Source organism: Crassostrea angulata, chromosome 8 (assembly GCF_025612915.1).
Source record: "Crassostrea angulata isolate pt1a10 chromosome 8, ASM2561291v2, whole genome shotgun sequence".
Taxonomy (NCBI): domain Eukaryota; kingdom Metazoa; phylum Mollusca; class Bivalvia; order Ostreida; family Ostreidae; genus Magallana; species Magallana angulata.
The window spans coordinates 23,080,266-23,097,654 of NC_069118.1; the positions used below are offsets into that span (position 1 = coordinate 23,080,266).

General features: G+C 32.3%; 1 pseudogene; it reads left to right on the plus strand.

Moving 5' to 3' along the window:
• The first annotated feature begins 6,567 nt into the window (after positions 1–6,567).
• LOC128160801 (heat shock 70 kDa protein 12B-like) lies at positions 6,568–10,181 on the plus strand (annotated as a pseudogene).
• The last annotated feature ends 7,208 nt before the right edge of the window (positions 10,182–17,389 follow it).

Below are 17,389 nucleotides of genomic sequence, written 5' to 3' on the forward strand. Positions count from 1 at the left end.
TGATTTATACGTCATAATTTCTGTTTTATCCCAAGGACAAGTTCCAATTAATGGAAGAATCACTGTAACAGCCACACGCGTGAACTTTGATTCTCGCTTGTGACTTTGCATTTTACAGTGCTCAACGTGTGTGACGCCATATTAAAACTATTATAGTGCAGTATCTTTACACACACTTTACATGCTAAAAAGATTTGGCTGCGGCCATTTTAAACAGTACTGACCCCTTTCGAGGGGCATGGACACGAATCTTTTCAAATTTCATTTTTCTGTCTGTATTGTTTACAATGCTTTATTAATGTATTTCTAACGTATAACCGAAATTTGAGTTTCCGTTGAAGAGTCATAGGCAAGATACAGATCTCAAAATACATTTCGTTGTTAACAAGGCTCGTGTCATATTTTTGCTTAGCTGCAGGTCTGTAGCTCCCGGTCTGAAAAAATTTGGATGGACGACCTGAGAGCTAGAGTGCCTCCCATACTAAAAATCGGCAATTTACGGCGCACAGAAATGTTCGCTAGTTTTAATTATCTTCTATACCATGAGTCCAATCAAGCTCATACTTCACTCACAGAGTGTCTATAGTCAATAGGTGTTCAGTGATCTTGGATGGAGATTGTAGGTAAAGGGTCAATATTAAATCGGATCATGCAAAAATTCTTTTACTAGAGCATATATACTTTCCACTTAGCACAATTTGGCTCATACTTCTCATAAACAGTTGGGGTTTCTTTGGGTCCATTCAGGGTTTACTTTGAGTTTAATTGCGGTTTGCTTTTGGGGTCCTCATTAAACATTGAAATGTGAAGTAGACCTACCTTTTTTTCTAATTTTCTTACTGTCTTCTATTCCCATTCCTTGTATATTCCAAACGCTCATGTAACGTCTGCCTAATGGGTCTACTTTTGATCGGGGTTTACTCTCTGGATTAGATTTGGGTTTACTTGGGGTTTACTCTGGGTCCATTCCAGTAAAATCAGAGTGAACCCCAAAAGTAAACTTAGGGTTTAGTCTTGCTTTACTTTTCTGTTAGGTTGGGTCTGATCGGTACTGTACTCTCCGTGAAAACCCTTTTGGCGTATACTTCACTTATACAGCGCTTTGTGGTAAATGGCGTACAGTGACCTTGAACCAAGTCAATGTGGAGGTCATAGCAGATCTCTTTATAATCAGTTTTAGACCATAGATTATTTTCCACTTCTTTAATTTGTTCAGATTGAGACAATTTGACTATATGTAAGAGGTAATGAGATTAAATTAGAAGATCTATGTCAGCTGGAAAATTTCAAAGTTATAGGTCAAGGTCAAAGCAAAATTTTTTTTTTATCCTTGTTTCCACTAATTAAGCGGGACCCTTTGAAACGATCACCTTCTCAATGTTGTCTAGTTAAACTGTTTTCAATATCAATTCCTCCTGGTGTTTTACAGCTTCTTTAGTGGGAAAGACATATGGATTAGTAATCATGTAATTACAAGTCTTGTTTAACAAATAACACACTTTAATTTTATCAAATATCATAATATGTGCATACCAGTTTAAAACTTTAAATAATTTCAATGTAGATGCATATAAAATACATGAGTGACTGTAATACAGAATGTTTTCTACTAAAAAAAAAATCACCAAATAATCATTACATGCATGTGTGATATTATTAAGAAAAGCTTTAAAATAACATTGAGAGTCATGATCAAAAGTACAGGTATTGGTAATATAACCATAAATATACATCAGATAAATTTGTTCCCAACAGGAAAACTATTATAATGAAAATCAAATCTATGCATATATCATATGTTTCTATTAAGACAAACATTCCTTAAATATTTAAATGATAAAAATATCTTAAAATGACAAATACAATGAAATCATAATGATAAGTGTATATATTAGGTACTTAACAAATCTTTAAGTACACATTTGACAGTTAAAATTACATCAATCGATTCCTTTTAAGAAAATTATGATTAATAATGTAAAACATTAATGCATAGGCAAAGGATGAGGCACAAAGTAATATGACAGTTATATTTAACCCGAGATGAATTATTTTACCTTTAGGCAAGTTCGGAATGAAGATACATAGCATATGAATGTTTCATCATTTAAATCATTTTGTACTATTCAAACAACTATAAACAATAAAAAAAAGTTTTAGATATGCATGTAGTCAGTGTATTATGTCATCTAAACCCTTTGTTTTATATTTTGGGTTTTAAGTTTTATAAAAAAAAAATTAATACCCTCTCTTTTTCTGATTAGACTACTGATCATTAGTACAAATGTGTCCTATCTAAATATTTTTCATGTACAGTATTGTTTGAAAAGATATATGTACATGTACATTTAGTTGTTGATAATTAGCAACTACGTCAATAATGTTGCGTTTCTTTTTCCGTATTTCATGCTAGCTGATTGCAGTGAAATTGTCTTTTCACCCGACAGGTTTATACATTCAACGTACAGGTAAATTATAATTTGTAATTTAACAGTGCATCACCAAATATGTTCAAATTCTTCATATGTTTTAATATTAGTTACGGTAGTTAGTAAATACCAACTTTAGTATATTTGTATGGTTATTATCCTTGCACTTTCATTCAGTATTGAGTCTGCGTTTTAAGGAGTACAAGTAGGCCTACCAAAGTTAGAATAGCCGTCACAACCACTGTTTTGCGATTGATTTCTGCTTCTGAAAAAAAAAAATTAAACAAAATACAAAACATACTATTTTTACATATGCCAGGCACATGCACTTATTAGATATATTATAAAAACTTGATATTTCGATTCAATATTTTTAATGACTGTCTTATATTTCAACTGTGTAAGACATAACACTTTAAAGTGGCTCATTAATACAGTTTGAATATTTTACTTCTTGTGCATCATGTCATTTATCATTAACTGCTTGCTTATAATGAATAACATGATGCATAGGAATTTAAAAAAATAAGTATCAAAATATCGAAAAATGCAATTCTGGATTAATATTCTGATTTTCAAAAATTTAATAAACCCCATGTGGATTCAAACTTATCACCTGCGGTTTACGAGAGAGAGAGAGAGAGACTGATGAGCCATATATCGTTAATTATCATTTAAAATTTGTCCGAGCAAATAACAATTTCCTAACAAATAACTAATTAGTCAGAGCAAACTATGTCGTCCGAACAAAATCAGTATCTAATTGCCAGAACAAATATCTTAATTCTTTGAACACATGCTATTTCTTGGCCCTTCCATGGCACCGTTTAATATCTTTTTTTAATATCTTTTATATATATATATAAACCTACCCTTGTCCTTTTCGTATTCAAACCATATCTCATCTAGTTCTTGCTTCATTGAATGATGGCGAAAATCTCGGATCAAAGTATTTTTTCCTTCATTCGAAGATTTGTACTGTTCTTTAAAGGTAAGCAGATCAAATTTTCTCGGTTGCACTTTGACCTTCGACAATATACATCTTCTTTGTAACTCTTGAAACAGAAATAGCCTTCTATTTCCCTGTACAACAAACCAACTCCCTTCATATTTCATAACTTCAATTAATGGTAAATCCTCAGCAGTTATTTTTTTCCACAGAATTTGACGAAAAGTTTCTGGGATAGAATATCCATCGCTAAAATTGGATTGGATACTGTCATGCGTAAATCTGATTTCGAACGGATACATGTACTCCATAGATTTAGTATTACCCATTTTTCCACTTCAAATGTTCAAATAGGATGTTATTTGGTTCGTCGGGAAAAGGGAGTAATAAGGAATAAGCGTATAAGGAAGTGTGTCGTTTTTTAAAAATAGAGTATGATAAGATAACGCTTCATTATCTGACGCTAGAGTTGTTACAAAACACTTGTATGCATTGATCTGCACGTACTATCTTAAAAGCGTATATGACTAAAATTGATTAGAAATTAAGCAAGAGGCGAAACCTCCTTAAGTTTCTGTAATGTTGCAAACATTTTCCTGTTCTCTCCCATTTTTGAGTACTATCAAACACAGTGACATATGTTTTGCATCATTTAAAGTATTACAAAGAGCACTGATTAGTACCCAGAAATGCTTGAGCAAGTCTAATAACAATACGCTAAGAGCCGCTTGATTCCGAACTAGCTAAAATTTATTTTTAAAAGGTTTATCCACACTAGGTTCAAATTGCAGTTCATATTGTAATTTTAATTGTAACATCCGATTTACAAATGAGTGTCACATCTGCACTTCATCTTTAATTTTATTTTCTACACTTTAATATGCACAATCTGCACTTTGTGGTGTAAAAGTTACACTTCACACTTAAATCTGTACCATTTAAACTTTAATCTGTAAAATAAATACACTATAATCTGTCAAATTTTACATTAAGTGAGTAACGTTTCTGAAAATAGCTCTCTCTCTCTCTCTCTCTCTCTCTCTCTCTCTCTCTCTCTCTCTCTCTCTCTTTTTTTTTTCTATATCTCTATCTTTCTCTCTCTCGTTGATTACACCATCAATAGGATTAAATGTATGCCATTTTGGAATAACTTATGCCAGAGTTCTTAATGGTTTTTATTTCTAATTTGGCATGCAGGTATTTAAGCATTAATTGTCTATGTAAGGTTGTTATAAATAATTACTCTTCAAGTGAATATAAGAGCCATCGGTATTGAGAATGACAATTTAATTGTGTGCCTCTATTAGCAATTTGACAATTAATCCTAGTATTTAAAAAATCCCTTAAGCTTGGGGAGTGCATAGTATCATGCCTGTGTTTAATTCTTTATCATTAGGTGACATAGCTCTCGTTATCTTTTGTCAGTGGCTTTTTTAAAATTTAATGTTGGCCCGCATGCATTATTTCACATATAACTTTTAAAATGTGAGATACCAGTGGCATTCATTGACCGTAACTACAATCAGTCGTTCGTATACGCACATGTAGTTAACCTTTAAATGATTGACAACTTCCCTACCTGAAGATTTAAAGGTATTAATTCGTGGAAACAAACATAGGCGCTACCCAACTAATGTTGTAAATGACGAACGATACCTCTTTATATATGTTTACCCTCTAAACTATAAAATTAACAAGGCCTTCAACTGTCTGCCATTTTGAATATCGTTTGCAACCTATTTTTAACTTACTTCAGGGCTTTCCCGGAGAGGGTTGACAGGTCATGAACATCAGTTACTCTGAATTTTTTAGATAAATTTTTTGCAAACCAGAACCCGGCACAATTCCACTGCATACTCGCGTTTTTGTTGGGTTTTTTTGTTGTTTTTTGTGTTTTGATTTTTGGGGGGTTTTGGGTGTTTTTTTTTAATTTTTCGAGAACTTTGCTGATCACGACCGGAACTATTCGATTTTTGACACTTCATTCGTATTCTACTTTCAATGTTTCTTGTTGATTTTATTGTAAGTGTTTTGTCATGAAACTGACCTGGGATAAACTTCCGGTTGATTTATTTTGCTTGTGTTAAATGTACCTGTCTTGTAAGCAATCGATAAATCAGGGTTTTTAATGTTCACTATTTATGCACCTAAACAGAGACACTGCTGAAATATACAATACTGCATCAAATGCCATTACTACATGCAAGAATTCTTTTGTATATAAAATTTACAGTTTTAAACAAAATCAATTGGAGAGAGAGAGTGAGAGAGAATAATTCATTATTTTTTACATACTTAGTAAAATTACATGTTTTTTGCATATGTGATACATAGAGAATATCATATATCCTTTTCCATATCACAACTTGTATCAGCCCGAGATTCCAATATCAGCCCTCGGGCCTTCGGCCCTAGAGCTGATATTGATGAAGGTCTGATACAGGGTGTGATATGGAAAGGGTATGTGTTATTATATTTATTACATACAGAAAACAGAAACAATTTATCAATTTATTTTGTTTAATAACAACAACTTAAACCGAGAATATGAACATGAATGATATTTTATTTTTAACAATATGATAATATATAAAGACAAAATTTAACACAATTATAACAAACAACAACTTAAAATATAATTTGAACACAAATAATCATTCATATTTTTTAACAATAACAAAATTTAATAACAAAGAAAATAACAAATTTATTTCTATAACACAACATCACTTTTAATATTTGAACATATTTACAATATATGACAGAACTAGTTCCTTTTTCCTATGGACATAAATGACTCATATTTCATTTTTAGCAATATGATACACGTATAAGGACAATATTTAACACATTATTTAACTTAACACTTAATTTAAACACAAATAATTTTTCATGTTTTTTTTAACAGTAACAAAATTAAATAACAAAGAAAATATCACATTTATAGCCTTAACAAAACTTCACTTTTAATATTTTCAAGATATCACAGATCGAGTTACTTTTCCCCTAATCTGACTCTGAATCACTGTAGATGACTCTACATCTCTTGAGGGATTTCGGTTGTTTGGAAGAGAAGTTAAATATATACCGTTGCCTTAAATATTTGACAATCTAAAATTGCCAATGACATGCTCTTTCATTATGGGTTGATTTTCATAAGAACTTATTTCAGTCAGTGTTTGATGAATAATGTCGTCGGTGTTTGATGAAGGCACCACACTGGCAGACAGCAGAGCTGAGCTACATTTATCAAAGGATAAACAAGAACTGTCTAATTCTGTGACTAGTGGTTGCGAGCTACTAGATGAATAGTTTGTAAGAATAGAAGACATGTGCCTCTGCTGTTCATTAGAGGCAGTGCTGTAATTATGAATAGAGTTAACATTCTTATTGCTGGACAGCTGCTGAATTATGGTTGGAGGGACACCATCATTGACTGGAGAACTAATTGCTGTTTTTCTTGCGCTGTGGTTAACTTTTCTTCCTTGGATTCCCCCTGCCTCACACATGACCTTTACAATGTTGCCAATCGCATTCTTTCCCATTGGTTGGTTGACGTACCAAGCTTTTCTCAGGGTGCCTTGAAACTCCAATGTAAAATGGCGACTGAGGTTGTTCATCTGTTCTGGTCCTCTCCTGGCAACCTCATTATACGCTAAAACAGGGCACCGCGGATTTACCTTAAATGACAAAAGTATATGTAGAGAGAGCCATATACTATTTCATTCAACATTCAAACTATTCAGGTTTCAGGAAAATATTTTCATAAATCTTGGCAATCTTTACCTCTATTTTAAAACATCTTTGGTGCAAGACTCCGACTATCACTTGTGACCCCAGTTCTTGTCTTTGTTATTCTCTCTATATTCTAAATATTCCTATCCAGTCCAGGTGACCTTTTGCTGCATATCACCCCATCTGAGACTGACATGTTCAGCTCTGCTTCCCATTCCAAAATGCATTGTATTGCCAAGATGCTAGTACAAAACATTTATCAATGACTTGGGATCTCCTGAAAACAATTTCAAAGACAATTTTAGTCGTTGGCCTATTTAATAAAAAGACATTGTAAGTTTTTTCTTAACAAATTAATGCGTTTGTAATTTGTTCTTGTTGACAATTTACATCACAAATATATAAGTTATAGTTGGTCAGAACTAAATCATAAATTACCAGTTCCAAGACGATTCTTTTTCATAACAAAGGTTTCCTCTGACGTTAGTGGGTCTGCTCGTTTTTCACAATTTCCCTTTCCCAGCTGTCTAAGCAACTTTCGTTTTGACAAAAGGACATCGCAAGAATGTTTGAACTCCTTATCCGTAATGATGTTTATGTTCAACTTCTTGTCAGCCTAATAACGGTTCACACTCCCTTGAATAGACCAGGTTGCATATATCTGCATTCATCAGTACAGGCTAAGTAAGTAAGGGGTTAAAAAAAAACAATATTTTCTTCTATGTATTAATAAATGCCATAATTATCCTTTATAATATAAAATTAATATCATATAAGTTTTTGCAAAGCATTGCCACGTGACCGGAATGGAGGGGGGGTCCACTATATACCAGGTTTCCCGTGGGGGTAATCTATCTATAAAAAGGGGGAAAACCCACTATATCAGCTTTCCGTAGGGGGAAGACAGCTATATAGTCATTTTTCCGGGGAGGGGGGGGGCTGCTATATAGCCATGTTTCCGGGGGACAGATGTCGACGGGGAAAAGGCCCCATATAACAGGGTTTGGGTCAGTTACTTTGAAAAGTAATTAAATACTTTCAAATACATTGACAATTTTATCAATTACTTGAAAATACAATTACATTTCTTTTTTAAGATGTAATTAATTACACTCAATTATTTTGATAAATGTAATTAATTCCATTCTAATAGTTTTATTTTGTAAAGTCTTGAAACCATATACATATATAAACAGCATAAAGATATACAGAGCTTTATGTACGGTAATGTTTTTAAAGGTTGAAGTTCAGTTTAATAATCAGTTATAAATTTCTTGATTCACTGAAACATTTTCTTTAACATTAACTTCAACAATTACCATTGAGTTCATGCTTGGTTATGAACAATATTTTCTCTATAGTGAATCAATTTTTATTCACAACTATGTTTACTCGGAAAGTAGAACTTTTGGCAGTACATCATATCAGTATATAAATAGTAATGGCTATAATTCACAAGAATGTGATATTTAGAAACCTTTGAGTCTTAATAAGGGGAGTTCTTGGGTATTAGAGGAGTTCACACCTCAACAAAATCAGACCTTTACCTATTGCCCTGGGCAGTGTGTCATGCGGTCTAAACATATTAAACATTATGAGACATTTAATTATTGTATAAACAAAAGCCCATGCCAATCAAACATACAAACTATTTATCATTATAAGAAATTTTCTTTAATATTTTTAACTTGGAAAAAAGTAATTGAAATGTAATTGAAAAGTTATTGAAAATACACAATATTTTTGGAATGTAATTAAATACATTCCATTACTTGTAATTAAAGACAGACTCAATTACAAAATACCTCCAATTACTTTGAAAATTGTAATTAATTACACTCAATTACAAAATTTATACTTTTTTCAATTACCCCATCACTGCTATATAACACAGGCCAGCAAGGCTTCACTGAGGACAAGAGAGAGTATTGCTTCGATTGTCATTTCCCTGTTTTGGATCTTGGTGGTAATTACGAGTATTATTTAATTAATAAGCTTTTTGATAAGTAAGTACGTAATCATTTGTTTGTTGAGTTGCTTTTTTTTCTCTGACGTAGGTGGTTTTGCTGAGATTACTGTCCGAAGGTAGAAGGAGGCGGAAAACTATGTCAGCTACGCGCAGCTTCAGGAGGAAGTTGGGGTGGAAATTGTGTCAATAACTGGTTCTCTCAGGATTTAACCAAATGTCTTGGACAGAAAGTCTTCCAGAAAATCATAACCACAAACCTTTGAGACTATTTTCATTTGTAAGATCAATTTGAAGTGGCAAAACGGAATTTTAAGAATAATCAAGAGATTGTGTATTTGCATATACATGTACCTCCGTCAATTAAGTAGATCACAAAAATGCCAATGGTAAAAAATTGAGAGACTTTCTTAATGAGTTGGAGACCCGCAAAAACGTTTACTATAGTTATGAAAAGTTGAAGTATGCTTCAGATTATATCAAAATGGTCTTTTTGTATTCAGTTTAGATAAAGTTAAAAAAGTTTTAAAAAGTAAAAGATGTAGTGAAGTTTTACTATCTTTAGGTTGGCGGATTTTCTGAATCAGAAATTGTGCACGAAAGCATAAAATTGGCGTCTCCAAAAATTCGAGTTATTACTCCCGCATCACTGCCTGTTTTGAAAGGAGGTGTGTTATTTGGCCATGACCCAGATACGGTGCGCTTTCAGGTTTGTCCACAAAGATACGGAATGGCCATATATAAATATCTCAACCCCTAAATACATGATTTGTCAAAGAGTTGCAAAGTCGGAAATAATCAATTTGTTTTGGTTGTCTAGAGAAAATATTTGAAAAGGTGACGTTGTAGAAGTAGGCTAGAAAAAGCGCGTGTTTCTGAAGAGTTTACTGGGCAACCTGAAGAAATGAAAACCCAAAACAGAAGAAATTGAAATGTACGCTTCAGAGGCAAAAGATCCAAAAATCATTCAATATCCCGAATAGGCATTATAGTGGTTTTGCCACATGGCGGAGGATCTGAGAAAATGAAAGGAAAGATAACTTTTCAAATCACTCTATACAATTTTTTCCAGACGCAAATAATTGATCCATTTACAGAATAATGTCAATTAAAATGTATCTCTATGATTTAAAATACAATTCAAATAGGTTCGGCACAATTTTTCCTGAATTAGATTATTAATAAGCATTAAAATATCCTCAATCATTTAAATTGTATGCTTATTTTGGTGAAGTTAAGCATGCATACTAATTAGATGTAACCATCAGTGCTTAAATATTACTGGGAAAAGCGATTTGTTGGTATTTTCTACATACAATCGGCACTGAAAAGGGTCCATTCTCTATAGCTGAAGTACACTTGTTCTTTGGACTAGTTTTGCAATTGTGCAACAGATTTTGTTTTAGATAGCAATAACTTCTTTTTATTAGTTCACATTTGCATTTTGAATTTTGCCTAAAATTTGGTATTCATAAAATAACAAATAAAACAAAGAAAAATATCACAATTTTGTTTATTACAGATTGTTGCAAAAAAGTATGGAGTATTGATCACATTATTTATTTCTTGGCGCTTTTGGCTGCTATAATAATTACGGGGGACTATCGATGAACTGCCCCCAAATTTAAAATAACAGATAGCAAATGAATGACGTCCCAAATACGGCAAACAACGCACTGGTTAAACGCAAATGCGTACACATCATAAATAGAAACTGAGGTAATTATACATATTGTTAGAAATTTGTAAAGTGCATGTAATTTAAAACCAGTAATATCAATATTTAGTTAAATATGCACATGTACAAGTAAGTTGTACAAACAAGTAATTAGGGAACTCCTGATCTGTTTGTGTTAAAGTGCGACGATATAAGTCCAACTCAGAACACCGACATCACTGCAAAGAGGCTGAATTGGGAGAGGAAGGCTGCAAAATAAAATTAAAGCCACCAGAAATATAGTGTTTAAATATCAAATATGGGTGGGAAGTCTTTTGAATTTAAATTTTAGGTATTATATATATATATATATATATATATATATATATATATATATATATATATATATATATATATATATATATATATATATACTGACAAACTGACAATGCAATTGAACGAAGGGAAAAAGAAAAACATTTTATAAAGTCACTAAAACCTTCGTTAAATAGTTTGATATAGACTGTTTCATCGTCTCTGATTTTGTCTTACTGTATATAACGCTATATAACTTTATTCTATGGTTGTTTCCTTCAATAAGCATTATGACGTCATAGTATTATTGTTGACGTTATCACTAGGTAACGTAATTACGTCATAGTTTTAACGACTGTAAAACGTCTGAAGATTTTTAACAATGAAAGCGCTTATGTTTTGCAGTTAGTGTTGCTTTTTTTCTTTTATTATATATATAAATATATATATATATATATATATATATATATATATATATATATATATATATATATATATATATATATATATATATATATATATATTTATATATATTTTACGACCTAAGCATCCAAAGAAAAACTTTAAAAAGAATGATGCGGACGATTTTATTTCTGATACCAACTTGTAGGATTTTACTAATCTTGGGATAAAGTGAATGAACCAATTTTTTCCGGAATTAAATAAATAATGAATATAACGACTAGATATAAGCTAGCATATCCAAGATATCGCTCATATATGCGGAATTATCGTACAAGATGAATGTTGTGCGAGCAAAGAATTCAGGGCACTTGATCTCTCATTTGCGTTGAGGTGCAACGATATACATGTACGTCGCTAGCAAAGGCCACAAAATTGGCAAAGGATGACTGAACGAAACGACATGGAGACAGCGAAAGAACGGCAACACAAAAGTTCACCCAAATGTCAGAACTGAAAACCTACTTTTGACCCATAAAATAGGCCACTTTGGAGCAATTTAACGCTCAATTTCGCTTACAGATTGTTTAAGACCAGGTCATTGCAGGATAGACAAATGCATATACTTGCATGGAATAACAATACAAGTTCCTCTTGAAATTGTGTTTCACATGAATGTTCCATCCCTTTGTGAAATGCACCAAAATACGTCCCTAATAACCCATGCCCTTGCCATTTCCATTACTTTGATACAGCGCTAGGAAAACCTTTGCAAGAGACATAACCACATAATTTTGGTATTTGGGAAACGTTTTTTAATCTAAGTTAAGGTCACCTGAAGCTGATTAAAAAAATCAAATTTTACAAGGCCCAAACTAATTGATCTACAATGTATTAGATATATAGCAAATTAATTAATGATATAGCATTTAAATCGTTTTGTATTATTCATATCAATATAGACAATGGAAAAATAATTGTAGACATGGTCTAAGTACATGAATTATGGCATCTGTTATATCATATTTGGGGAGGTTCTAAACAGTCCTTATAGAACTACTCTATTTTATGCAACAAACTACTGATTATTAGCACAAGTGGGTCCCAACCATAAACTTGTCATTGAAAAAATTATTTGAAGAGATATGTGTCGTAATATGTTCCTCATGTGAGCATAATGTTTATGATAAATAGCAACTGCATAAATACATCTGTGGTGGGTTTTATTTAGGGTTGTATGGTGATTGCGAAGAAATTATATGTTCACCTGACGGTGTTAAGCATTAAATGCACTGGTACATGTGTATTTAAACTTGTGTTTCGACAGAACATAATCAACAAAATTTGAAATCGTAATATTCTTTATTACCAGTCACATTAGTTAGTATACACCAACTTGAAAGTTATAGATTTAGAAATGTAAATGGAGATCAATTCTACATGTATTATAAAATACATGTAAGTCAGGGCATTCAGTTTATGTGTTAAAAAACACCATATCCCAGCTGTTAATTTGACCCATCCCATACCAGCCACGTATTCTATTGTAAAAACGATGTTGAAAATCTTGTATCAAAAAAATTTAATGAACATCATTAACGGATTCAATATCTAATTATTTTTTACACTCAAATCAACCATATGTCTTTTTTGGTAAATAATATAAAGATGTGTTCTTATAATAATACTGTGCCGGTTAAAGAATGCCACTGTTAAGTTGGCATTTTTGCACCCGCTTAATATCGTAAACTTTCAATATGCTGTATGTTAGACCGTTGCTTAAAGAGTGTATTATTTAATCTCACCTGTCAGGTGAGATATTTACCTGTAAAAATCAAATTCTTACTAGAAAAAAAATACCATTGGAACAACAATTTTCTAACAAGATATTTGGCATTTCCCGATGGATAAAACAATTTCCTGTATGAATTTAAATTCCTATAGGATTTGAACAAAAATGTCATTGGATTTTAAAATCCGGTAAGAAATCTTTATTTCCAATTGGAAAATAACCTGTCTGAATCAAATTTCCGCAGAAAATACTTCTCTCCTACAGTTAAATATAATTACTGTAGGATTTCAAAATCCTATAGGATTTTCAATATTTCCTGTAGGAAAATTATTTCTCCTATTGAATTTGTTATTTCCCCATGGATTTTTTCGAAACTGTATCTTGAGCGGGTGCAAAATCCCACCTTCGCACTGGAAAAGTTATCCGGGATATGTGCTATAGGTAATGTGTTAAACTTTTCAAATTGAAGTTTAGATATTTAAGTGATAATCAAGATGAGGAATTGTTTTTAAGCTTCTCGATCCCCTTCTGATATTTAAATGAAGATCTGTATTATGAAAGCATGTATATTTTTTTTATAATTATGTTAGACTTTGTATTGATTTGAAATTTCAATGCACATAGGTTACATATGTAAACAGTAGATTCCCAATGAAAGGAACTAATATCCACTTGAAATCGCGATTAGCGGATCTCGCCTTTTGTTTAAATTCTCGCTTTTATTTCTCGGTCAGATGTAAACTGAATGAAAATATTATAGATGTTTGACGTTAGCAAAACATTCTTGCAATTTGATGCAAAATATTTACACTTAAAACACTGTTTGCGCAATCCGCTGTTATTTCTGCATAACATCATTATGGGTCAAGAGGTCAAAGTAGCGCATTAATAAACTAGGTCACTACTTTTTCTATGTGCTTAAACTAACCGACTTGTGCTGAAACACACCTATTAGATATAGTAATGGAAACATAATTTAGTCATAAAGAAATAAACGTATCTGTATTTTGTTGTTCGAAGTTTTATTCATTCAGTTTCTAAAAAATATAACATTAATTGCGGGGGATAAATGGTTCAGGTGAGATAGGCCTGTAACGTTAAACAGAATAATGTTTATGGATCGACATCGAAACGAGATGTTCTTGATAATTACAATCGCAATTTGTCAAAGGAGTTAATTCAGTTAAATCTATTTCTGACTTTTTTCTAAGCCTTGACCAAAATCGCAAACGTAATATCACAGACCTTTCGTGTTTAGTCCATTCACGGATCACGGTCAAATCTAACTCCTTGTGCTTCTCTGTCTGTTTTGTTCCGTGAAAAGAACTTAGAAGTTAAAATAGCTTTCCTATATAGGGCCTAATGTCGGAGGAAAATCATACTGCTTTTGAATCTGATTCTGCGATAGAATTTCCCCTGAAAATGCCTATTAAGTAGACTCTAACTCAACTTTCGATCGCTTTGTTTTCAAATTTCCAACCGCTCTGCGACTTCGACAGAAGTGGTACTATTCCGCCAAGCTTAAATTGTTTTTTACAATTTACTAGTGAATTTTCTTTTCTGTTTCACTTTATCATATTAAAAAAGGGTTTTCTTGTCAAAAGAAGAGTCATATTTATTAATCAAGATAATTAAATACTTGCAACATTGTTGTACTATTTTTTATTACGTAATCATAATCGAAGCGGCTTTCTAGGTCATCACAAAAAAGAAAGTATGGAGCATTGTTATTGTCATAATTTGCAACAAATGTAAATAAAAGATATAAGGTTTCATTTTTGGATGTCTATCGGGATATAAATACGGGTTAATCACGTGATCAAATCCCGGTACGTGATCAAATCTACCATAAAGCCCTTCGGGCTTTTTGGGATCTGATCACGTGACCAACCCGAATTTATATCCCGATAGACATCAAAAAATGATACCTTATTTCTTTAATGGTTCAGTCGGATATAAGTAATCACATAAAATTAGGAATCTACACTATCATGTAATCTTTTATATGCTTGTATGACCTTTTACCTGGCATTTTCTTTCAAGCTTAAGTCCAGTATTTATAAAGTAGGCCTACCAACGCTAGAATAGCCAGCGCTTCAATGGTGTTGATAAGGATTGATTTAACTGAAAACAAAATTCACCAAAATACAAACATACTCCTGTAACACGTCACATAAATGCATTTATTAGCAATGTTTCTTAAATTTCGCCATATTGATTCTGAATCAATTAAAAAAAAATGATTGTCTACATTTCATCTCTGTAAGACACATCTTAGAGGGGCTCATTACTACTGTACATGTAATATTTGTTTCTATCAGCAGAAAACTACTTGAATGTTTTTGATAAATAACATGATGCATTAGAAAAATGAAATATGCGAAATGCGCAATTTTGGATAAAAATTGTGGCTTTCAAAAAATTAGGACCAAACTGGTTCAAACTCATGTAAAGATATGATGATATTTTACCAAAACCTGAAATAAAACTTAAAAAAATTAAATCGCAATCTTGTGACACTGTGTTTTGAATTGTTAAGTATTGATGTATGAAGATGTGTATAGCTAATGATTGTATTCATGGCCATATATAAATATGAATAATAGATTAATATTAATTTTTATAATTATGTATTTTTTCGGACGAATAGGCAATTTATTCAAAGATCAAGTAATTTTTTCGGACAAATTGTTCGGACGAATAAGATAATTGTTGAGAGAGAGAGAGAGAGAGAGAGAGAGAGAGAGAGAGAGAGAGAGAGAGAGAGAGAGAGAGAGGGAGAGAGAGAGAGAGAGAGAGAGAGAGAGAGAGAGAGAGAGAGAGAAAAGACTGAGACATAATTATATCAAATTTGTCCAAACAAACTAATTTGTCCTTCCAACTAAATAATTAGTCCAATGAATAAGCCAGATCGTCCGGACAAATTAGTGTCTAATTTGTCGGAACAAATATTTAATTCGTTACAACAATTTTCGTAGGCGATTCCTCGCCGCCGTATAATATTTTTTCGAATAGACGTGTAGTATAACGTAAAAACTTACCGGTCTCCTGTTGGTATTCAGACCATATCGCATCTAGTTCTTTCTTAATTGGGTGGTTGCGAAAATCTCGCATCAGTGTAGTTTTCCCTTTATTCGAAGATGTGAACTGTTTTTGAAAGAGATACTGATCGAAATTTCTTTTTTGCACTTTGACATTTGACAATTTACCTCTTTTTTCTAACTCTTGAAACAGAAACAGCCTTCTATTTCCACGTACAACAAACCAACTCCCTTCATATTTCATAACTTCAATCAATGGCAAATCCTCAGCTGTTATTTTATTCCATAGAAGTTGACGAAAAGTTTCTGTGATAAGATATCCATCGCTGAAATAGGATCCAATGCTGTTATGCGTAAATCGGATTTCAGACGGATACATGTACACTATAGATTCACTATTGCCCATTTTGGTACACCAAACAGGATGTTATTTTATATCTCGAAAAAGGAGTAACTATCGTACAAGACAGTTTTTCGGTGTGTTTTTTTACAAATAGAGTAAGATAAGATCGTTCCCGCCGCTCTGGTAGAGTTGTTAACATTCCAGTTAAAAGAATTTAGATATGCATTGATCAATACGCTGATATATTTAAAGGTATTTGCAAGAAGTCATCCAATAAATGCCGAAGAGGTTCGGAGTGTTTTTTATTAAGAAACTAGACTTGCTCATGTTTTTATTACATATATCATGATAGGATTATCTCTTTTTTTTAATTTCTGCACCTTTGTTGCAGACATTTTGATTTCAGCTCTTGCCATTCTTCAATACTATCAAGCAGAGTGCAAAATCACAGATATTCGCAAAGACAACAGTGTTATCACTAAGCTAATTGTTTATATTGTGTGGGGTTAATTCATCAATGTTAATTTAACCATTTTATAACCATTACATAAGAGCTATTAAGACATTTATTTGTAGGAAAGAGCATGTACGAATGATCTTTATTTAGAACAGTTTGATGTTGCTAGGATACAGGTTTCAGATCCATGATTTGATTGGTTAATTTAGATATTGAATCTCGAATTTCGAATCTTGAATCTCGTATTTCGAATCTCGTATTTTGAATCTCGAATGATCCTTCTCGGCTTTTGTAGATTTCGCA